This window comes from Corapipo altera, unplaced genomic scaffold, assembly GCF_003945725.1.
Source record: "Corapipo altera isolate COAL_440 unplaced genomic scaffold, ASM394572v1 56, whole genome shotgun sequence".
In the NCBI taxonomy this organism is placed as follows: Eukaryota; Metazoa; Chordata; class Aves; order Passeriformes; family Pipridae; genus Corapipo; species Corapipo altera.
The window spans coordinates 9,527,828-9,553,339 of record NW_020884896.1 but is presented as its reverse complement, the minus strand read 5'-3'; the positions used below and the strand labels follow the sequence as shown (position 1 = coordinate 9,553,339).

The following is a 25,512-nucleotide window of genomic DNA, read 5'->3' as shown; positions in this document are numbered from 1 at the left end:
CGTTGGCTGACAATAGATTATTGATTCATTACACTTTGAAAACATCTTTTACTTACATAAATTTTCCTCTTCTGATGGGGACTGAACACAATATACATTCTCCCCACTGAATGAAGGCTATTATTTAAAGGATGGTGGATAATCCTGGATCCATCCCTGCCCTGGTCTTTCTGAGTGGTTCTGCTTTGCTGTGGTCTTTGCCTCAGCAAACACATGCCCTAATGCAGTTGGTTCAGAGCAGCCCAGAGATATTCTTCTCCCTTCCCTTCCTCTTTGCTAATGGATTAACCTGCTGACATTCACCTATGAAGGAGTCAGCTAAAGACCCTTCATGTTACAAATGAGCCCCACATCTTTCTTTTCCACCTCCCTGGGTTTTGGCGTCGTAGTTAAAAGAACGTAGCTGAAAGTCAGTAGAGATCTGACTTTAGACACAGAAAGACCAACTAGAGTGAGGTCATTGTTTCCTGACTTTTCCTTAATAGAATTAGTTTGAAGGTAGTAAAAAACCCCACATCTGAATACTTAATATTCATAAGAGGTTTATTCTCCTTTCAACAACTTTGAATAAATGATGGAGAATGTGATAACGCTGTAGTTACAGCTTATTCTAATGATCAAAGCAGTTCATCATTAGGGAATAAATGTTCTACCTAAGCAAAAAAAATGTTAATCCCTAAGCAAATTTATTACTTAGAAGGAAATTTCACTTAAAATTGTCCCATTAACTCTGTAAAAAGAAAGTAGGTGGTTTATATTGTATCATAGATTTTCTAACAGTCCTGCAGTATATTTAGCTGAAACAGCTTGAGTGAAAACTGGGAATAAACATTAGTTTCTGCAGTTTGAATATCATTGTGGCATTTTCCCATCTGTACAGTGCAGTACACAGGACACCGTGCTCACAGTACTTTGCAAGATTCTTTCCTCTGAAATGACACATAAGCTGGGAAAAGAACTGACCTTTGGTTTAATTTATATGTAGGATTGATCCATCTTCTCCATGTCAAAGCCTTTAGTTTTTGACCTACCGGTCTAAACAGATCATTTTTACATAACTCAGCCCTTGGGCACTGGAGCAGGCTCCCCAGGGCAGTGGTCACAGCACGAAGCCTGACAGAGTTCAAGAAGTGTTCGGGCAATGCTCTCAGGCACATGGTGTGACTCTTGGGGATGGTTCTGTGCAGGGCTAAGAGCTGGACTTGATGAGCCTTGTGGGTCCCTGGGTCCCTTCCAATTCAGCATATTCTGTGATTCTGCAATCTCCAGCTTTCAAGTGAAGTCACTACTCCTCTTCCTCAAGGCAGCTTGCTTGGCAGATTTCTTTCACCCTGGCAGGTTCTTTAAGCTCCATTCCCACCTTAAAAATAATTTTAAAGCTCTTTGTTCAAAAGAACCCCCTTGCCAGTGAATCCTGAGTGGTGTTCAAAAAGCACACGCTGTCCTCAGCCTTCCAAGATACACCTCTGAATCTCCTCTTAGGAGCAAGTGTTCCAGCTATAGAACCTTTCTACAATTTCTCTCTCTCTGTCTCTCTCTCTCTATATATGTGTGTGTGTATATATATATACTTTCATTTCTACTTCTGTCTATACAGGGGTGGCATCTCCTTTGGAAATGTCCCATTCCTCTATTTATGAACATGGCTGCAGTAGCTGGCATTGGAATGATTTCTCCTTGTATCTCACCTAGATTTCTATTTTCTATAATGAGGCAGTACACCAGTTTGGGTTTTTTTTAAATAGACCATATTTTGTGAAGGAGAAACCTTTGCTACTGGAAAAGAATGTCAGGAGAATAATGTCTGGCATGACTAGTGCTGATTCATAATCACTAGCAAAATCAAAAAGAAAAAGGTACACTTATGAATTTTAATTCCCCTTATGTATTGGGAACTGAATTGAAACTGAAAAAAAAAAAAAAAAGCTATAGACAAGCAATACTTACAACTCTATGAATACAGTTCTAGAAAGAATGTTATTAATTAGCAAGCAGATGGATGGATGGATGGATGGATGGATGGATGGATGGACTAATAACATCCTGAAAAAAGCTATGATCTTCTGACAAACCACCTAAACAAAAAAGGTGGCTTTCTCTCTGCCCTGATAGCTTTCTAATCCATATTAATGCTGCAAAAATCTCAAGTAAAATCCTCTCATCCAGAACTTGGTCTTTCATTCTTGATAGGTAGAGCTGATATAACACAACCTCTTCCCACCCTTATCAAAATAGTGTGCCAGTGAAGCATAGTGGAATTAAAGACAAAAGGAAATTATTCATTGTCAAGATGTACAGCATTTCCATACTACAGAAGAAATAGTGTGTGGTTCTTTTCCACTTTTTTTCTAATCTAACCAAGCAGCTGTTGTGCTATTAATTTGAACTTACATCGTATTTTTCAGTTGATTTTTATTATGCCTGGTGTTACTGATGCTGATCTAGACTCCACTGTGTTTCTCTAGGATGAAAATATGGAAAGAGAGGAGCTAATACCCAGGAGAACAAAGATAAATTAGTGGAAATAAATTATCCAGTTTCACGTATCAAAGTTTATTGGAAATAAAAGGAAAAACATTTATCAAAAGGTCTAGGGAACACGTGATCATTGACTGTCAGCCTGTATTAATTTAAAGAAGATTTATCATTCTCAGGGGATTAATAAATTTTTACGAGCACTTGACTAGTTAGTCATTAATCATTGTATGTTTTCAAGATCGTAACTAAACCAGAAATTCAAAAATTAATAATTAACATCTTTTAAATTATACCCTTATGAGTCTTTATTCACAGGGGCACTTGGGGACATGACATAGTTGTTGATTTAACAAGTTTGCTTATCCATCTGATTGAAGTTAATCACCTTTCTGAAAGTTATCTGTACCTTTCAATTCCATTGCATAAAAGCAAGCTGGATCAAAAGACTACTTCCTTTTCAGTGACTTTAATTGACTCTCTGGTGCTTTCAGTACAGCAAGTGGTGTGACCACTCATCTCACAGACTGAGTAGCAGTCCTAGAAAATCAACAGTAAAAGCTGAGAAGGATGGTTGATACCTGTACATGGAGAGGATGAATCACACAGAGCCTCTCCAACTTGGAAAGGAAATAAAAATATACCTAGAGCTGCATCAGTTCTCGTAGGCACTGTTGTTAAAATGCTTCCTAAGCATCTTTCCCTGGCTATGATCAGAGACAGGATGCAGAGGTAGGTGGACCTCATTTGTATATTTGTAGCCATCGTTCCTGCAGAAATCCACAGGCCTGTTTCTGTACTGACCCGGGAATTAACCAAGAAACTTTCCTCTTGGTAACAAGTTTCTTGACTAATTTCTAATAAATTTTGAAGAACAATGGGAAAAGATGCTGTGCTGTTTATTATTTTTTAGAAGGTATTTTCTGTGTTATTTCTCTATCTTTCCATGTTTTCAAATTGTGAGCAGCATTCCTACCAATATTTGACTTCATTCAGCATTGTCTTCCCTGATTCTCACCCCAAGCAAACATGGAAAAAAATCAGACATTATTATAAACACAATATGAATTACAATTATTGCGGAAAAAAAAATAAAAAAAAAAGGAAAGCTGTTCAGTGCTACACATGAATAAAAGGTCCTTGTTATAATTAGTTTGCAGTGTAGGGAAGAAGCAAAAAAATAGCAAAAAATACAACACAAGAGCTCAGAAATCAACAAGAAGACAGCATGTAAAGATGTTTAGAAGCCAAAATCTTTGCAGAAGGGATTTTGTTTTTTCTAGGAAGAAAGAATTGGTGCATTCCTGCATTTTGTCCAGGGATGCCAGCCAAAAGCCAATCCACCTGTTCTTTTTCACTCTTACTGGTAGCTGGGGAGAACAGCATGAAGTTCATTAGAGTCCACCTCTGCTGGAAGATACAGCTAAGGTTTTGTGCGCCCAACCAGCACAGTTGATACAAACCTGATACAAACTTTAGGCTTTATACAAGCAGTTATTTTGTGTCAAAGACAATTTTGGATCAATCAGCTTGTATTTCTCGAAGAATCATTGGAAAATCTGGATTTCACATGCCTATGCTTGTCAGACCAAGAAAAATTAAAAGCCTTAGAAGACATTATGTAATTTGTAAAAACCACTTCCCAGAAAACTTCTGATTGCCCTATTTGCCACACCACACCTGGCAGAGATGCACTCCTGAGCCTTAAGGCGACAATATGAAAGGAATTCCTTTCCTTTTGAGAGTTTTTTTAATTATTTAATGCCCATGGACTGGATTCTCTGAACCCAAAATGTTCTGGATTCTGTAAAAAGGAACATACAGTGGAAAATCAATGGATTTCAACTTTGTCTACGTAAGCACCCTAATTATTTTCCAGTTTCATTGCTCTGCTTGATTGCAATTGCAACACACGCAGCACTCAGTAGCCTTACTGGCATTACAGAGAGCCAACTTTTGGATTGCTTTTTTGATTAATCACATTTTTATGCTGAAGTCTAAAGCTAGTTAAAGATTTTTGAGGGAAACATATCTTTCTGTCAGAAAATGTGCCAGACTAAATTTATTTCATGGAACACATTGTTTTCAGTAAAACTGAGCATCAAAAATGGAAACAGAGTGTGGGACATCTTGTACAATAATAAAACAAACAATGCAAATCTAGAGTTAATATTGGAAAAGCTGAGATCCAAAGTAATAGATTTTCAAAAATGGTATTCTTGATGCTTCAAGATAAAGGAAGACTTTTTTTTCAGTTCTTCTCATGAAGTGTCTAGTCCCTTTTAGCTCTCTTGAATGGGGAGTTTATCAAGACTCGATATTAAAGTTCCTACATTCACTACCACCTCACACTACTTGGGCTTGTTTGATAAGAAGAGCTACTGCAAATAACACACTAGTACTCTTAAGTGAGGCACAAATGCACCGGGCTCTTAGAAATCATTTAGCTTCAAGTCAGAAAAAAGGAGAAATAGCTTAAGTATCTCAAAAGGTCTCACCAATATCTCTTCAGCTGTCCCTCCTTTAGTCCATTTTGAGATGCAGATCCATGTTTAATAAGTATTCAAGTATGTACTTGGTTTTAAGCACAAGTAAGAGCATGGACACCTACTCATGGGCTTGGAATGATATGTATAATTATACTTTACTAGTAGAGAAATTTATTCTAGAAGATCTTGACAAAGACAGTGTTTACAAGTGTATTTCCAAAACTCCTGGTACATCTAGTCCCCATCTCAACGGGAGGAAGAAGGAACTACAGGTGACAAATACAGTTTGCTTAAAAGATGTTTTTTTAAATCTGTAACTCTCCTCTGTGAAGAGGAAAATGCAGATACTATTTTCTGTGTTCTTTAGGGTTTATACTTTTCTGTTAGATTCTATATCTTTCACTAACCTTGGGTTCAACAAGGATCATTTCTGCCTATCCAAACCCCTCACTGGGACAGCTTTACTGCCTAAGTTCTGTTCCTGTAGAGCGTCTCTCTATGTTAAGCTGCTGACAGACACAAGGAAGGAAAAAGCTCAGATTTGCACAAGTCAGTTATTTGAAATTCTTTACATTCTCTTTTGCATGACCCTGTTACACTGCCGTCAATTTTTTATCAGTCTTTACTCTTTTTATTTTCCAAGCAAATGTAATTTTCAAGGAACTTATCCAGCTGGCAAACGTGGAAAATGAAACACACTGTCCAAAGAACAAGGTTTGCAATGTTATGAGCTTCATATATTTTGCATCAAATAACAATGTCCCACCAGCCACCACCATGACTTAACCACCTCAGATCTAGGTGAGCTTTTCCATTCCTGACTTTCCTGTGCAGACCAACAGACAACATGTTTTTCACTTGTGCTGAATCTTTCTGTCATGTCCACAAGTAACCAGTGCAAAAATGTTCACCTCCTCCCAAAACAATCATCAGATAGTCAGTGATGCCTGATGGTATAATCCTTCTAGACTCTGAGTTGAGCAGGATTTCTGCTGCTAAAGGCAGCCCCTTGAGAGACCACTCAGTATCTTTCACTATCCTATCATACCACTGCATGACTGCATTGGAACTGAATTTACATAATACAGCACAGGGACAGTTCATCACTTCTTTCTATAGTCTTGAGCCAGCCTTGTCTTATATCTTTATAACTCAGGATATTTGACAGTTCTCCCCAACAGGATGCTTAACAACAAGGCTGCAATGGTGCTTAATCACCCTGCTGTGAATCTGGTTGGACCACAAAGCAGTTCTGCTTCCAGTTCAAGAAGGAAATTTAAAAAGTAATTTAAAAAAGGATTTGTACTTAACAAGAAATAAAACTGTAACCACGTTGCTCCCTTTCCTGTTCATTTCATCATGAGAAGTATGGAGTTTAAACAGAAGGAAATTTGAGAACTTAAATAGTGTGCCAAGATCTCTCTGCAAGTGCATTCTTCCTTACAGCAATGACATTACAGCATGCAAACACCTTGAGGAAATGCAGGTGCATCAGCTGTCACAATACATGGAATAACAGAATTTTTAGGTTGGAAAGGACTTTTAATGTCCAGTTGTTAATCCAGTATTACCAAGTGCAGCACTAGGTAGGCCATGTCCCTATGTGCCATGTCTACACATCTTTCAAATACCTCCAGGGATGGTGACTCAACAGTTCCCTGGGTAGCCTGTTCCAGGGCTTGACAACTCTTTCAGTGAAGAAATTTTTCCTAATAGCCAATCTAAACCTCCTCTGGTGCATCTTGTGCTCATTTTCTCTCATCCTCTCATCTTTCATAACTTGGGAGAAGCGACCAACCCCCACCTCACTACAACCTCCCTGCAGGTCAGTACACGGGGTACCACATCAAAAAATTATTTATCAAAAAATAATTCAGGAAAAGAAAGTATTCCTGCCAATATAGCAGAGAAAGAGTTCAGAAGCAGACAGGCTTTCCTTTGCAGATAGAATCCTTGTCTCTAGGACACAACTTGAGATTCACGCTAAGCCCTTGGCCTTGCCAGTATCCTTCCTCTGTTATCAGAATCTTTGCAGATCACCCTATTCTGTGTAGCAAAATTTGAACATTACATCAGATATTCCCAGGGAAAATGTCATTTTGTGGCCTGTCTACTGAACCTGTTCAACTATTTACACACAATAACCCCCATTTCAAAGCAGGATCTGAGACACAGCTTAGCCACCAGAGACAGGTCTTTTTATTTTCAGTTTATTTTGGCCACAGTTCATGTGTGCTTTTGTGTATTGAAAGTTACAATCCTTGGCCAAGCCATTTCACCAGATATATTAAGAATCTGATCCATCCCTTGTTGAATGGTGGCAGAACTCCCACTGACACCATGAAAACAGGATTAAGCACTAATCTTTTGCGTAAAGAATGAATGTATTTTTTTCAGCTCCTAAAGTGCAAACACCACCCAGGTCCCTGCATTTTTCTGCTGTACATTGTTTAATATTTGCCCAGTGTTGGGTTTGTTATAGTTTTTATTTAAATCCTCTTTAAAAAGGGAAAAAAAAAAAAAGAAGAGAGGAGATGGAAGTGTAGCATTCACAGCTTTTTTAATTATGAGAGAAATCATGAGTTCTTCCTGACACTAATAACAACATGTGGGAATTATGATGAAAGAGGTTGCTGAAAAAATCCTGTGATTTTTGCAAAGAAATTCAGAGGCCAGCAGAAGAAGTGTTATGGAAAATAAAGCAGGATAATAAAGCACTAAAGGGAAAAATGGGACAGATTGTATCTAAAGCAAATTAGCCCAAGTTCATTTGACTTCAGTGAAATTATTAAAATTTACCTCAGTTTTGGCCCATGTACTAATTGCTCAACTTATGAATAGCAATGAAATTTGAATATTTTATGTTTAAATTACAAAAATACTGGCTGGATTTTGAAAGACTATAACAATTTGAATTCATACCTACCTTATCCAAACTGCTGGCAGTTTAGCATAAATACTAAATATGCCTGGAAAAGGGGAAAAAGAGATTAAAATATTTAACTTTTTTTTAAAGTTTCTTGAAATGACAGATAGCAAATACACCGTAAAAGAAAACAGGACTTGAGGTAGGACTGTGAACTCAGCTATAAATCTGGAGTGATTTCAGTAAAATGATTATAGATTTTCAGCTTAAAATCTTTCTCTGGACTTTTCAATGTATTAAAAGTAAAGGTGAGTGGATTTGGGGTTTTTTTAGATCTACAGTTGTGAAAACTCAGGAAACAGAGACTGATAGCAAAAAGCACTACATTTTATTACTGTTGATGTTCAAATTACTCATCAAATACTGTTTTATTCCATTTGTTGAATTTTACTGTGAATTTTTACTTTAATAATAAGGCACCAATCGACTTTTTCTGGTAAAAGATAGGAACCCTCACAGTATACAAGTAACCCATCCCAGCTGCCCGGGAGCAATATCTGCTCTACAGCATATGGGCCCATCCTGCAACAATCAGAGTCTTCTCACATCTCTGACTGTGGGGACAGTGGGAAACACCCAAGGAAGCAGAATTTGCCAATTTGGTAACTAAAAAAGTTGTGTGAGAGCACTTGGAAGAACAGAACAGTCAGAGACATGAAAAAACCTGCCAGGGAGCTGTGGCAGACAGTGCACTGAGATTGCCCTGCTCTGTCATATACCACATCTTCGTGTCATACCGCACTGGAGCAGGAGCTTGATTCCCTTTGACAGTCAGGTTATGGGGTTTTATTCCTGACCTCTGACAGATTTTTTTCTATCTTCATCCCACTTTGCAGCACGGCTCTGATTTTCAGCTGAGATAACTTCTCATAGTTCTTTCCCACAGCCCTGGCATCGCTGCACAGGGGGTGATACAAGACTTATGTGTTGCTATCATGCATGAAACAGTCCATAAGGCCTCAGCACTATGAGTGTTGCCACCTGGAAAATGGAATTTTTGCAATTCCTATCTGTCTGTTTTAGGCATATTTCATCCAGCAGAGAGAAAAATGACCTCAGGTACAGGTACATCTATGACTCTACAAGGAGGGATGAAAACTCATGTCAAAAGGCACTGAGTATCTCTGTGCAATTGTTCCTTGGTTCTGTAAAGTTCCAGGAATGGGCCACAGGGTCAGTGTCTCCTGCCAGGGTACTGGCACATATCTCACCTTTTCCAACAGAAGAAGGAATAACAACTGTCTTCTATAACCTTGTAGAAGTCATCACACCAGAATGTTTCCTTGGCATAAAGGAAAAAATCACTCCCTGGTGTCCTTTCTTCTTCTCTTTCATTGTGCTTTGTGGTCAGGACTCCACGGCTTTTGAAATGCCAGCTTCTGGGCCTTTAATCAAACACCTGGTTCTTTTCAAAAAGAAAATCATAAAAACAGTTCTTGAACATTCCTAATGCTTCTTCTAATACATCTTAATGTCTATGAATGCTCTTTCATGGCTTTTTGCATCCAAACAGAAGGACAGCCCAGACATACTGTGAATGCACAGTGAAACTCTGAGCATGTTTGTGTAATGTCAGGTCATCAACGTTAGCAGTGCACCAAGTCATTTCTGAAAAGAAATTAAGAGAAAATACCAATCCAGTCCTAAAACCAGCAACATCAATGTCTGATTCTGAGATGATACCAGGAAATTCCCTAAAGCCACTGCTATTCCCTTAGAACAAAATTAGCACAGAAAGTGAAGAAGGCCTGCAGTCTGCTTTGAAAAAGGGAAAGCACAGCTTTGTTTTTATTTTAGCCAGTACAGTAATGAACCCCAGCTCAAAAACACTCCCCACCGTTATTTAGACAAAAACAGGGCAGGCCCCACTTGTGTAGGAACTGCACCTGTTCAGCTCTGGAGACAGCAGACTGGGTGGCACTCGTCCATCCAAGCAAGACCAAGGGCAAAGGTCCTTGCTCCCCTCCTCCTGATGTGTTTCTGAAATGTCACGGGAACATGGAATTTCCTGGTGGCCCCAGAATTTCCTCCAAGGATGAAGGCACCAGAAGCATGTGGCTGACCTTGGCAGCCTTGTTTGTTTTATGCATCCTGCTTCTTAAGGCTTGGATTCATTGCTGAGATCCAATGTCCTTTGGGTATTTTCTTGCTGGAAGGGAAAGTTTATGCGTATTTTGGGAAAGTATGTTTTGATTTGGTTTGCTTGTTGTCCCTCCTTCAGGATCTATTTTTTCCAAGTGTCAAAAAAATAAGATGCTAGGTTTCAAAGGGCCCTGCAACTGCACCAAACATGATCCAGATGCCAGACAGAACACACTCATTGTATGAAGCTGTCAGCTTTGGTTCACCCAGCCACCACCACCTCAGCAGCTTTCCCCATAGCTTACTTTATCCTCTGCAGCAGGTGAATAAAATGCCTGTTGGAATGATTTGCTGATAAGGTAATAACACTTCTCTTCCTTCCAAAATATGTTTACCAATAAGAAATCCATTCTGACCACTGTACTCAGGTTGTTCCTGGCAAAAAAAAAAAACAAAACAGGAGGGAGGGGGAATCTTTAAGGAGAAAGCGGCCCAGCAGAGCAGGGCTCAGCCCAAGCAGAAAGCAGACATAACAGTGAAGTGAATGCTATGGACCATTACCCTGGGAGTTGCCTGGCAAAATTCTAAGGGTCCTGCCCCAATGTTCCTCTGCCCAGTCATTAAAGAGAGAGGCAAGTTGGAATTAATAGCTTTGACTGCCCTTAGACACAGCCACGTGCAGCACATGACAGGCAGAATGCTTGGAAAAGAGGGAGACTGAGCCACATCCATATGCCAAGCTGCTCAGCAGCTACTTCTGCATTCTCCATCTGAAAAACTCCCAAGGTTGTTTGATTTCATCCCATACTCTTGAAAGCCTGGAGTCCTGATATGATGTGCCCCAATCATTCTACAGAGTTGGATGAAAAGCAAAGTTCACTGTGTACAACTTTCGCTTCCTGGCTCTGCAGCTCTCCACCTCCAGCTGCAAGCTCAGCAACACTAAGTATTCAAGCACAGCAAAGCACTTTGCTGCAGCTGTGCCCAGCAACAGGAAAGCACTTCCACTAACTTTTCCTGTCAGTCTCAGCACTTGCCTGCTGTTGCTCACCTCCCCAGGAGAGCGAAGCTCCCACTCAACTACAAGAGCCACCTGCTTTCCCCTCAGCAAGCCGCCCATCTTCTGTCATGCATCTTCCTTATGGACAAGGTTTGGTCCCCCAGCCCTTGTTCACCCAGGTCGGTTTGCATTGTTTGAATAATGAGCTCCATTTCAGGAGGATCTTTCCTCCAGATGGATCCAAAGTATTTCACAAACTGTTAATTAAGCAAGCCAAACTCAGCAGAGAAAGCTCTTTTTAACACTGCACAACAAATCCCTTTTGGATGTTAGGAAGCAGATGTTTTACCACCAGCCCAGCACAAGTAATGAAGGCTATGGGTAAGGAAACTCAGTCCAGGGAGGAAATACCTGAGTGTATCACAGATATCAAGTCAGATTATTTATGATTTCTTCTAAACAAGAGGCACCATAAAAAGGAGGCTGCTTCTTTTCCTCCTCTGCTACCAGGGAGGGGTTGCTCCAGACCCTCACTGAGCTCCTGGAGATGCATGTCCCGGTTCCTGCCTCCGTGTTCTGAGACAGTGTAGTCTATGGGGAATAAAAGTTACTAAAGGGTTTTTCCTGCTTTTCAGTTTTTCATTTTCCTTATGGTCTGTTTTTTCCCCAGAGGCTAAAGCCTGGTTCTTAAAGGCTCCTAGACTCCATAGTAGTGATGGGGGTCAAACCCCCTGAATTCCCAATAAGATTTTTAGACTGTAGTGTTGGAAGAAGAAAAGTGTCAGCAGAAGAAATAAATATCTGCAGATCTAAAATCCTCTCACTCCATTGGCTTTGGTCATGGCATATGGGCCCTACAAGCGTAAGATGTGTCCTCAAATTATCTTCTGCCTAATTCTTCGACTTTGCTGGGGATGGATAAGGCCCTTGCTTACCTAATGTAACCAAAGAGACAAAGCATGCCTGCATGCATGTCCACATTCAGGAAAGCTATGGAATGCACCATTTCCCATGGGAAAAATGGAGGACAGCATAGGCCAAAATGTCCACCTACCTCTCACATGGCCATGTCTCCCACCACTCCCCATGGGTCGGTTACACAGGAAATGTCAGCCAGGAAGACTGAATTGAGGTCCCTCTTACCACATCAAATGCCAGGAGGACAGAGTACTGTAAGGCAGAATACAGGGATTTGCTACTACTATAACACTGAGAAAACCCTGGTCCAAACAGTCCTTGTCCCAGAAACCTAGAGTGAAGGTACCTCAGGAAGTATGGAATTTAGCTGGACACCAGAGGCCAGCTATGGAGATAACCAAGGATGTTGTGCCAGGAGGTCAAGGACAAGTGGAGATTACTGCAATTTCCCTGTCAGGGAGGAGCTTTGACATTGATAGTGCCAAATTAAACAAGGCTCATTTTATGCCAGGATGGGGCTTTACTAATCATACTTGTATCTGATTGTGTCCCACTTCATGTTTTCGAGGCACTCGAAAAAGCTATGACTAAAGAGGTAACTTCAAGGGGGAAATTTCCATTTTAAACTAGCATCTTGCAAAAATAGAAAAAAAAATTGTAATATAGACAGCTGACCAAAGGCTATCCTATTTGCATAATGAATGCTCCCCATCAAACAGAAAAATTAAAGCCCTTTGAGTTCAGATTTAACATTAGCTTCACCCTTGAAAACTGCCCCAGGGTGCAGAAATATGCATAAGTGTTTCTACTTTGGTACCAGAAGTGATTGTACCTTCAGGAAATGCTTTTTAAACCAGTTTCTGACTCTCACTTAAACTACTTAAACACCTTCTTGCAGTTCCCATGCTGAGTTTTGTTACAGATTCCATCATAAATGCTGAATCCCAAACAGATCTCAAAGTACTCCCTTTTGAAAAGCATAGGAAGTCACACAGGGATGAGGGATGCTCATTTCCAATAGGATTTGCTACAAACCATAGACCCCCGCCTATGTCGGATGGCTTTCCGAAGTCCTCTCATTCATGTAATAATGGCATTGATCTGCAAAGCTCCTTGATGCCTGGGAGGCTTGAAGAATGGTTAGAAGTCTTGTTTGGGAAGTTTTCTGAAGTTTCTCATTTTTCTACTGTTTGTAGGAAAGGTTTGTATAACTGCAAGGTAAGAAAATTGTTCTTCATGTTTCATTATTGAGAAAGCAGCCACCACTGAGAAGACACAATAAGACTTTCTCTCTTTTCAGGTAACAGCCCACTAGACAAATTGAAGTCTGTTATTTCTGCAGAGTTCCTACTAATATGGAATATTTTCAAATAAGCAGCACATTTTAGAACAAGACAATACAAAACATGAGAAAAAAAATGTGTCTCCTGTTTAATTTCCCTGCAGTACGGAATTTGGGTTTAAAGAAGGAGAAACCTGTGAACACAGAAAAAGACATAACTCCGTTTTTACAACGATAAAAAAACAAACAGATAAAAACTTGTCACTTGACTTGCTATTTACCCAGAATTTTCTAAATTCTGCCAATGAATTTCTAAATTCAAAGTATACCTAATATGAAGAAAAATAAACAAAGCGTCCCTATTAAAATTTTTTATGAAAAGCACATAGTACTCTACTTCTTACATTGCAGCTCTTTCTGAAATGGCACAGAGGAGTCTCGACATACAGTGATCACTTCCACCTTTTGCATTGTCAGTTACAAGAAAATCTAACCTGAAAGAGGACTTTGGTTAGGAACAGGGGTATACTCCTCAACTTCCTACAAAACATCTGCTGAAGTAGGAATCAGCATCTTTTCCTTGGTAAAAAGGAAGGGTTTACCTTTTACAGGCTACAAATACTGATCAAATATTGTTCTGTCTTCTTGTGATTCTCCATTGTCTCATCAGCAAAATGTACACAACTATTTAACTATAAGCATTACCTGGGATAAGGACAATCAGCAAAGGGAATTGGCAGGCTCTCTGTTTCTTGGTGTCTTCTGGTTAATACAGGAGTCAGAGCAGGACTAGAAGCTCTGTTTTGATGACCTGCTGGACTGCAAATAGGTTTAATTAGAACAAATGATGTGTTTAATATTATAAATACCTCAAAGGTCAATTATGATCTTAAAATCTCACTTGACAGCCTATATGTTAGCTTGCAGCTTGAACTTATGCTTGAGCTCAAGCCCTAGACTTTCAGTTGACATGATGGCTGCAATCTAAGACAGACCAAGTATCTCAGATGAAGTTCACACAATCAGATGAAAGGAATTGGCTTGAACTGATTTTGACTCATAATTGGGGCACATGGACAGTATAGTGGATTTGGGTATCATTTTGAAAATCATAGCTTAAGAAACATAGCAGACAGGAAAACGTTTGCAAAAAATCTCAGTGCCTGCACTTCATGATCAGCTCCACGAAATAAACAGATCAGCTCTAAGTAGTCTGTGGTTCTAATTGCTATACCTTATCCCCCATATTAAACATTTCTATCACTTGGCTGAGGAGCAGACACTGTCCTGTGGATTAGCCATCAGTAACAGCCCAGGAGTAACAACTGATAAATGGCACAGTTTAAGATCCAGCCAGTGTTTTGCACTTATTTCTAGAATATTATTACATAATGACGTGCAGTGAATAGAGATGGAAAACAATCACAGCTTTGGCATGGAATTTCTGTATATACAAAATGATTGCATTTACAGAGTATATTATTACTGACACCTAATTTAGTCTGTCAGAGTGGCACTATGAGGGACTAATTAAAGTCAAAGTAGAACAAATGCTTGTACTTGAGAAAAACACCAGGGATAACATGGACAGATTTTACCAATCTGCACGCCTCGTTCCTGTCAGTGTGAAGAGTTTCTGAGGTGGTACATTTTACCTGCTTTAAAGCAGAGTCTATTCCATGAAGATAGTTATAAGCTTCAAAAGAGCAGATCACTGGTACTCACTATTTGACCAGTCTTGCTCACTTGAACAAGCTTAAGATCGTGAATTTTGAGCCTCCAATCACATTTTTAAAGTTTTTGCTTGCTTTTCATAATCACAGAAATCTATATCCCAAATATGATAACTTTCCCATGCCAAGAAGGAGAAACCAAAGCAAGCAAGCAAACAAACAAAAATGACAGGCAGGACAAAGAGAAGGAGGGGGGGAAAGAGAGAGTGTGGTATTCCCAACAAAACTGTGGGACCAACTGTCAGTTGCTTGTATGAAGCAAAGCCCCACAGCTACCAGTGTATTTTGCTGGGCATTAAATTCATTCAGTCTAGGGCTGTGGCGAAGGGAGAAAGGACGCTCTCTGTATTTGTCAGTATGAGTGTTCTTGTGTAGACATTCTTCATGTTTCTTGTCCTTACTGACACTACCCTGGACCATGGAGGCTGCATCTTTCAGTGATAGAGGGACAGCAGCCAGCACACAGCAAATCTGCCAGACTTTATCTTGCTGAGCACTGGGCAAAAAGCCCAGTAGCCCCTTCACAGGAGCAGTCTTGTATGCAAGGAATTGGGTGCAAGAATTCAAGTACAAAACTAATTGAAAGAAAAAAATGGTATTTTTCATGTAATTTTGATCCCTGCCCAAATATTAATTTTTATCACATATATTCACATGTTCTGGCAGGACAAACATGTGTGCCTTGACTGCATTGGTCAGCTCATGTTAATGGGCACATAATCCAGAAAGGTATTTCTGCTGCACATCAAGCAGGGAGGCCTCTAGGCTTCTGAGGCTGTTTATGCCAAGCACTGATTATTTCAGCAAATGAGGATCTTTCTCACCAGAGGTCAATATTTTGAGGATGCCCTGAAAAGATATGTTTTAAAATTCACTGAAACTACAGAACTTCAAGACAACTAGTTATAGAGAGATTTCATCTAGTGACTGGGCTTCTGCCCTCAAATGCATTTGTAATCATTGTCGTGCTTGTTTTCACCATCTCTGGCTGGAACCACATACTCCTGAATACTCGTACCCAAAGCCAACTGCTTCCCCACCCTTGTGGCTCAAATTCCTTTCCAAAGGTAAGAAGAAACTTTGTTTTAAAGCTGGAGAGAACAGAACAGGTTGAGGTGAATATGTAACTTTGTGACTGCTCGTGGTCTCTTGGAGACTTTTGATCCACTGAGCGTTTCATTTTTGACATGACATGCTGTCGAAGTTTGAAAATGTGGCAAATGACCTGAGCAGCTGGGCAGATCCCACGAGAATGGTACTAGAGGTGGGTGTACAACATATGCATCCAGGTAGCATGCCTTTTCTTTCTACGATGCCAGCCAAGCCTGAAGGGACAGTGTCTGGTTTTAGAGCAGTCCTGTCTTTATTTATCCTGAGATGGCTTTCAGAAGGGCAGGAGCTGAGCTTTCCTAGAAGAATAGTCAGAGGCTGGCGTACAATTACACTGTATTACACTCAGTCAGATAAATCACTTTTGGGGGAAGAGGTTCATAACAACTCCAGACATGCCTAATAGTTCCACTGTGAGTCTCTGGACAAAGCCCGGGACTGGAAACAAAATGAAATCATTACATAAAATTATTTGTACTCCTGTAATGCTTGAGAGCCCCAGCTAAAATGAGACCTTACTTCAGTGAGTGCTGTGCAGAGTCAGCCAGAGGCAGTTCCTGCCTGAAGTATCTGCTATCTCAATAGAAAGGAGAAGGACAGGGATGCACTTTTTCCCACTTTTCCCAAAGGCATGGGCCCAGAGGAGGTCTGGGGCCAGCCAAGGTCAATGTGCATGACTGCAGAGAGTAGGGGTTTTGTACCACCACATAAAACAGGTAGTTTACTGAGCCTTATTTTTATTGCTGTTATTATTAAATACATTATCAGAGCCTCCTCAAGCAGTGTTAATCAAGATGATTTCCTCAAGCTACACTCCAAGAGGTATATTACACCCCCTACCAAACTTATTGAATTAAGTGAAGTATGTGCATTATCTTTGCTTATGGCTTTCAAAGCCTATGAATGCTACTGTAATTGTTTTCATAAAACAGATCAATAAGTAGAGTCAAAATAGGCTCTGCTTGCCTCAGGGGGAAGGCATTAAAAGTATCTGGATAACAGCTTTTTCAAGAGGTCTTTCTGCCTGCCAAACAAAGGGAACTTACTGCAAACTCTCACCTTCTCAGGAAAAGACCTTATTTGCAAGGCAGTCTATGAACTGGTTTTGAAACAGAAGATGGCAAGAGCTTTCATTTGGAATTAAGGAATCAAGTTAGCTGCCTAGGATTTTTTTAAAAATTCCTAAATCCTAAAGCATTTTAAATTAATTCACATTTTAAAGTACCTCCCTCCTTCCACATGAGTGTTGGCAGATTTCATGTCACTTGGATGCAAACAGGGATCTGCTAAATACTCCACAAAAAACATGCTGGTAAAGTTTATGTTCCCTTGTGGACAATGGGAAACACAAAAGATACCAAAGGCCAATAAAATAAATGAAATAAATCTTCACTTCTTGCTATGTTGAAGAAACTTTTTAGTGTGTTTATCATTTGCTTCAAGACAAAATATGCCTTGCTATTTATGCAGCAAGTTACCACATTTCTAAAGACATAAATAAAAATATCAAGGTGAAACACTGAGGAGTTTATTAGCTTAGTTATTAAGAGCTCTTTACACTTAACAACCTAAAGCACACACAGAGCAATTTGTAATCAGCACTTTTTAAGCTCTGAATAATCCATTCCTTAAGCAAGCTTTCCTGCTTCCTTGAAAACATCTTTCATGCCTTCAAACTTTCAATGAGGAAAGCCAAATTCATTAAAGCAACCTCTTCACTATGCTTTTCTCTCTCTCCCTTATTCCATCATATCTCCTGTTCTCAAGTGAGCTAATTACTTGGTAGTTGGAGCTACAAAGCCTCCTGCCAGGGCAGGGCTCAGCCCTGGGAGAACATCTCTCAAGGATGGGATTCAGCTGGGTAAGGGACCAGTGCAACCCAGGGATGTGACAACTGGCAGAGCTATTAGCACGAGCCTGAGACACTTGGTCCCTCTTCCTAGTTACACCCTTTCCTCTAACCAGAGATCTTCTCCTTCAGATCTCCTCCTTCCACTGCCACGTCCTCTTCCATCAAGAATGCGTTCCCCTACTGCTCTATTTCTCCCTTATACACAAACTCCCATCCTCTCCCATCTCCTTCACCTCCTCCAATCACTGCAGTACTTGAATACCTTCTCTCCCTTTACTAGTCAGTTTTTTATATTTCATCCTCCTTCTTTCTTTTCCCCTTTTCTTTATTGGTTTTCTGTCTTTTCAATACAATCTACCTTGGAAAAAATATTTCTGCTGCTAACTAGAATTTGTGAGATGTACTGTGCTTATTCAAGCCTTGTACTCACAATACCCCAGTTAGGTTAATATATTCTCTTAATTATCTTACTGACTGGCTGCAATACATCATCTTAAACCAAACTAGTAATATGTAGTGCACCTAAAGATATCTCCTAGAGTGTAAATGAACCTACAGTTTCTTGCAATGATCATGCAAGTGAGACACCTTCTGGCAAGGGTAACATGAAACACACACAGATAGTTTCCAAATAACACCTTTTTTTTTAAGTAATCCATGAAAACATACCCAATGCCAAGAGTTAAGTAGGATCAGAGAAGCAAAATTCATGTTTCAGATGTAAATCCTGAAAATCTGTGCCAATTTTACAGACTTCCCTAGAGGTGAGAATCACAGCATAGGCACTTCAGCTTCTTTCTCTGGCTGTCCGTTTAAATGAAACTTCTCTCGTCCTCTGGACTGGAAGGTTTTAGGGATCACCTTGTAGCAGTTCCTTAAATTTTCCTCAGATTTAAAAGGTGAAGAATATGTGTGTCTGCAACACCCACCTGATAGCTTTCAGGATAGCCACAACACAATCTGGCACAAGAAGATATTCTTTGACCTCTCCTATAAGCTTTAGTTTGCTCTTGGTGTTTTTAAATAACATTAGACAGAGAACATTTGGTGGGGGAATCTAAGAACCTAATACAGAGAGCCAATTCAACTACAGTTGGTGGGAGAAGGGGTGGATTTGCAAGAAGACAATGAGAAAAAGAACCAGTAAATAGATGAAATATTAACTTTATTTATCATGGGCCAGGCTAAGGATCTGCCTCCCACCAAAAAAGCACTACTAGAGCTATGCCAGGGAATATCCTGGGCAGCACCTTATTTGTCTTGACACAACAACACAACAGCAAAAAATCATGCTGTAATAGTCAGCTCTTTTGATTGTTTTTCAAATCTATATATTTTCTGGTATTTTATGAACACATTTTCTGAGGATGAGGAAAAAATGAGACCCAGGATTTTTGTTCTGAAATAATGCAGTATTTCCCAAATCTGTAATGAGTAGAAATATTTTCATGATTTAACTTACTTAAATTTTGAAGGGAAGATCTTAAAAAAAATCCAAATATTTTAGTAAGGTGCTAATGCAACAGCTCAGGTTAAAAGTGGCACCAGTGTAAACTAAAGGGAGCACTAAGTCCACATTCTTACATTTCTGTTACCAACACTGAGATCAAATAGGATCATGCTGGCAACAGTGTAGAGAAAAATGGTTATCCAAAAACTAATCCTAAGCAGCTAAAACATAAGATACATTACTGAAATAGAAGATGACACATACATAGCATCATCACCGGAATCATTTAATTTAATGTAACAACATCTTGAAACATTAAGGAAAGCTAAGTGTATAGGAAATTTCAAAACACACATCAGCTTCCTAAACTCTCATAACCTCTTCCTAACCTCAGAAGCATATTAGACATATACAAAAAGAGTCTATTCAACTGGCTGTAAATAGGAAAAGAACAGATTCTGACACACAGCTCTGTTTGCTGTTTATGGATGTGATTGAAAACAAGACCTCCCTTGCACTGTATTTGGATGATTGACTCATATAGTCCTTGTTTGTATTATCAAGGTTTTGGAGACCATTGGTTCCGAATGCAGGAAATAATTTTCTCTCTGTTCAGATTGATTGTAATTTAGTGCAGACAGAGGTAAGGACAGTTTTTGCATTTTTCTGCAGCATGGTATATATTTTCACAAGCATTTTCCATCCTTTTTTTCCTCCCACAGTAGTTTTAAAACATTCTTAGCTTTGATGGCATCTTTTTTCCTTGCTGGTGGTACCTGCTGGTGATTAATGTGTAGTTAAGAGTTTACACAAAACCATCATTGAGCAAATTAAAATGATCTAATAGTCCTTACCATCTTTATACTTTCTGAAACCTTTAGAGAGGCAAGCATACCTGTGCCATTGCAAGGGAAAAGATCCTGCAATGTTTAATCTGCTTGTGATTTCTGGGAACCCGTCCAATGATGTATGAGTGCCAGGGGAAGACGGTACTGTCTCTCTGGGGACTCCACTGGAGCAGGGCTTCCTGGTACTTCCTTAGCCTCCACCGCACAAAGTCCTTGTGCCTGAGGTGGCTTCCCTTAAAGGGAGACTGCAGTGAAGGGGGTTATTTGCTGCCTTAAACTTAGGCAGAGACTTAGGCATTCCACAGCAGCACCAGGAAAGCATAAAGGACCAAGGAAGGGACTATAACCCCTATTTTATAAAAGGAAAATGTGGCTGGTAAAACCTTGTCTCCTTTTTCTTCTCTAACAATTTTTCGTTTTGTAGCAATGATCACACAGGTCAGAAGAAAAAACTTGGGGTAGAATAGCCCATTGTGGTTCTAATATTGTCTGAAGGAAGGTTGCCTGAACTTTAAGCCTTCAGAGACCTGACAGTTCAGCCTAAGGGTGTTTTTTAGACTTTACTTTAAAAAGAAAAAAAAAAGGAAAAAGTAGCTATTTTCCACAGGAAAAAAGAAATGAACATGAGTTTTTGTAAGAAAAACAATTTTTATAGATTTCTTTAGGCTGAAACAATAAGTTATTTGGGCTTGGGTTTCTGCAAGAAGCCATAGTATTGTCTGGAAAGTCAATCAATTAATAATAGTTAACACCATGGGAACAACTCCAGAGTAAATTCCTCATCCTGCTGTACGAACTTCACAGAAGTTGTGAACTACAGACAAGGGGGACCCAGATCATTTCATTCATTCCATTCTTGACTTCTAGAAATACCCACAAGCTGAAAACTCTAAACGAGGTGGAAAAACCCTCAGACACTAATTTTTTACCCTGCTGGGTCTTGTGAAGGGAACAGACTGATCTGCCTGGTCTGCAACCCAGCAGACAACACAAGAGGGCTCTGTGGCTGCACAGAGCTAGCCCCGCCACTTGCCACTCCACTCAGCCTTGGATTTTTCCTCACCTGGTCCTTCTGAACCGGTCACTGCTGGCTGCTGGCAGCCCGTCTCCATGGGCACAGTGGGAGAACGAAACCTCCTTTCTCCTGCCTCCAGCTGGCCCCAGCGCTTCGCTCACTTTGGTGGGGGGACTGGGATTCCTCTCAGCAGCATTAGCTGGGGAAGTGACCCAGCAGCAGAGCAGGCAGCAGACCTGCCCTGGGGGGTGATGGGCTTTGCAGACAAGCCGTGCTGAAGTGCCTTCTGTGTCTCTCTACAGAAGATCAAGGCAGGCAAAGCTCTTTGTTTCATTTTAGCTCTTTCTCTTCCGAGATCATTAAAACTTCAGCTGCAGGCTGGGAACAGTTCCCTCTCAAGCCTCCCTGCTCCCATCTCATCCCCATCTCCATCCTGGGGTTTCTCCCTGGTAGTGCAGTCACTATTCTTGCTGCAGGAGCCACAGTCTGAGCTGTGAGGTGGCTCTTTATCTTCACTGTTTTGCCCCCACAGCTCATTTAATTTTTCTCAGAACACCTTTCTGGAAAATTTCCCTACCCATCTCAGAAATCTACGGGATTCGTTACAGAGAGAACAATCTGCCCTTCTCGCTGACAAGCTCTGACATTTGCTGAGGGCCCTACTCAGCCCCAGGAATATCAGGTAGTTGCTGGTCCGATCACAGCTTTGGCATTGATGGGTTCCTCCCTGTTCCTGCAAAAGCGTCACAGACACCTGTGAAAGCCCTCCTTAGAAAATTCCCTTGCAGCACAGAATGAGGGCTCTTGTCTTGCTAACTGACTTTGCCTTTTCAGCCCATCAAAAGTCATATATGGCATTTTTTCCAAACTCTCTCCTTTATTCTTTTGAAGCTGACACCAGTGAAAATCCCAACCTATTGATGGGAAAAAAAATTAATCCGGTAGAAGCCAAAAGTCTATGGAATGTCTCTCTGGAGTGTGGAAAGTTCTATTATAGTAACTGTCGCAGTTGGTCAAACATCCCTGGGCTGCCTCAGTGTGAGCATTTTAACAGTCTCAAAGACAGGGTAACTCGAGCACATGCAGCAATGTCTCTGTTCAGAGCTCACAGGTGCATCCATCTATGCAAGCAAGAGCAGCAGGAGTTTACAGTGGGAATGTTTTCAGCATTAACTGGTATTTGCTCAAACGACAGACAGGTTGTAACCACGTGTCAGTGCAGGGCACTGACCCTTACACAGGGCTCCTCTGAGTGTGTGGCTGTCAAAACTCTTTCATCTTCATCTGGTCTCACCTGCACAACATACCCAAAGGAAGGCCTAAACACCTCTTCTGCAACAGCTTATTGCAGAACAGTTATTCAGTAAAAACATGTTATCACTATTGTCCTTCTCCCCCCAGCAAAGGGCAATGCAGTCCACACCTCCAGCTGGGTGTCCATAACTGTGGTACCAAATGGCAGAGTCAGGGCAGGGCATGGGATAGGAGCAGGCCTGAACCCTGCCTGCCCCCTGCCCCATCTCATCCATGCACAAGCCTTTTTCCTGGTTTGTTTCAATGAACACACTTGAATCTCTTCTCTGCAGGTTTTGCAAGAAGATCCCTGGAGCCTGCTGCACTGCTAGGACTTGTGCATCCTCTTCCCAATCCATAACATCCAATAACAGCATCCAGCAAGTCCCAAAGGATTGGGACAAGAGGTACCCATTCTCCCTGCAGCAGGGTGACAAGGGCAGAGACAGGTATGGCCAGGGGAGCACAGGTCTTGCCCATCTGCAGACACACATCCCTGTCAGCCAAGTTTCCAGGTGGCAGATCAGAGGAGCCAGCTGCTCTGATGTAAATGAACCTGTTTTCTCTCTCACACACACAAACACAAGCCATGGATGAAAGAAGTTGTGCTGGAAGTTTCTATTTGCAAGGAGCAGTTTAACACGAATAACTCAGACAGAATGTGGAAACCAGTGCTCAGGCTGAGATCCCAGATAAGAGAGGCAAGGGGGAGCAGGCCCATTTCTCGACATATATCTCAATGTGCAATGATGAGAAAAATGTTGGGGCCAGCTCAGGGCTCCCAAGAGCAGAGGCATTATTGAAAGGTCTTCCTTCACAGCTGGAAACAGCCTGCTGTGGAGACCACAAGGAGAGACATGGGACTGCAGTGGGACACATTGAGGGGCAAGGAGGGATGGAGAGGGTGATCCTGTGGTGAAACTGCCACTCAAAAGCCATTTTGTCAGTGCCCAAACTTCAGCCCTGCCAAGATCCTCACAAACATTTCTAGGCTACTGAAATACAAATAGCATCCTGAAAGAAAGAGCCTGGGAAAGGGTGGAGACTGGTTGAAAGCCAGAGCAGCAAAGCAAAGGGAGGTCATCCTCATTAAGTCACTGCTCTGTGCCTGTGAGCTGCTCAGTGCCCAGTTCCTGCCACCCCCAGACTCAGCAGTGATCCTTCAGCCATGGAGGAGTTTGGAGAGCAAAAGCGTACAAGCAACTGTTCCTTGAACATGTTTGGAGAAGGGCAATGAAGTTTCCTTTCCAGAGTGGCATCACATGGAAAATCCTAGGCCAGAGCCTTCCACAACTTGCCCTCCACAAAGGCACAACCTCCTTCTCTCCCTCTCCTCTCATTCATGCTTCTCTGTGTCCGTGACTGAGCTCTGCCTGCAAGAGACAATTCCATTTCAGTGCAACAGATTCAAACCCTAATTGAGTTTTCCCATTTAAATCAAGGCAGGAACAGCTCTGCCAGCCTGCAGTCATGAGAGCTATTTTTGAAGAGAATGTTCAAACTGGCCAGGAAGTCAAATACAACATTTTTAAACCATTTTAAAAAGTGTGTGTGTGCACACGTGAGTGCATTTCCCTCTGCAAGGAAATTGCTCCCTGTGCATGAGAGGAGCCAGGTTGCTTTAATTGTGCAGCTGCTACATGCCTTCTTTGTGGCAGTGGAAAGCAAAAAAAATCTTCAGTTTATGTGTGTATTTCTGCTTTACATAACTCATTGCAATGGAAAAAAACATAATGCTTCTTCTCCTCTTTTAGCCCCATCTCATCCCAGACACCATCTATCTTCATGCCACTCTATGGCTGCTTGCACAGTGGTGTCTCCTCCTTTATGCTCCTTAGTTCAAGTGCACAGTCCAGAGTTTATTTGGAACAGCTTATACCCCTCTCTGTATAGCATAAGGAAGGACTGTTTTATGATGAAGACATCAGATTAAGACTCACATCCAGCTTTCACATTCAATACTGATTCAAACTTCTGGTGGAACTCAGTTATTCATCTTCTATTAGGCAAAAGTGCAGTAAAACTTTGTCTTTCATCCTATTCTCACTCAAGGCATTTTCTATTCAGCAAGATTTCGCACAATGAACACCTATTATCCTTTACATTTACATTGTAAACCTGTATTTTCTATCACTTTCCTATATTCTCTTCTATGTATTGTATGCTTTTTAAAGAGCTAAGTGAACTCCTTGGTAGATGTTTAGATCTCTACTTTAATAGGCCTTTACAGTTAAATCAGTGTTAGGAATAAAAGTCAATACATGCACACTGAGATAGTTTCAATTTCATTGATTCTTTAGTAAGAAATAGTCATGAGAGTGATTTGCAGAGTTTACCATCCTACAGATAAATTGACTGACATGTTTTGAAGATTCAAATACTTTAACAAAGATGTTTTTCCTTGGACAAAAATGTTTGCAAAAAAGCCTGCATTTTGCTGTAGAACAATTAACAATTAAATGATGATGAGCCCATCATAATTTTGTGCTATAAACATATATTCTCAGCTACAGTGAAGTCTTGCTTTGAATTTGTCTCAAAGCAGTATTCAGGATTTATCAGTTCCTAGTGGCCTTGATGATATTTGGCATTAGATAACATCCTGTTTTCTTCGTTGCTAAAATAAGTTGGTTGCATACTCCAATCAAAGCATCACAGAATGGGTGAGGTGGGTGGGCACCTCTGGAGATCCTCCAGAGCCCTACCCAGAGTAGGGTCAGCTGCCACAGGTTGTTCAGGGGTGTCTAGGTGGGTATTTAACAATTCTAAGAATGATCTTCCACAGCCTCTCTGGACAGCCTGTGCCAGTGTTGAACCAGCCCCACAGTAAAAGTGATCTTTCTTATGTTTAAATGAAATTTTCTGTATTTCAGTTTGTGCCCTTTGCTTCTCATCCTGTCCATGAACATCACTGAGAAAACTCTGATTCCATCTTCTTTACTCCTCCTTACGTGTTTGTACACATGGACAAAACCTCTCTGAGCCTTCTCATCTCCAAGCTGAACAACACCAGGTCTCTCAGCCTCTCCTAATGTGCCA

General features: G+C 40.8%; 1 long non-coding RNA gene across 1 annotated transcript in view; it reads right to left on the bottom strand.

Moving 5' to 3' along the window:
- Window positions 1-25,512, bottom strand: part of LOC113949402 — a 40,056-nt gene that overhangs the window by 1,418 nt on the left and 13,126 nt on the right. The window contains exons 2-5 of the long non-coding RNA XR_003528443.1: window positions 13,878-13,991; window positions 12,027-12,142; window positions 9,777-10,407; window positions 7,891-7,933 (exon numbers count right to left, since the gene is read on the bottom strand). This is a non-coding gene — a long non-coding RNA (uncharacterized LOC113949402). The remainder of the gene's footprint in view (window positions 1-7,890; window positions 7,934-9,776; window positions 10,408-12,026; window positions 12,143-13,877; window positions 13,992-25,512) is intronic.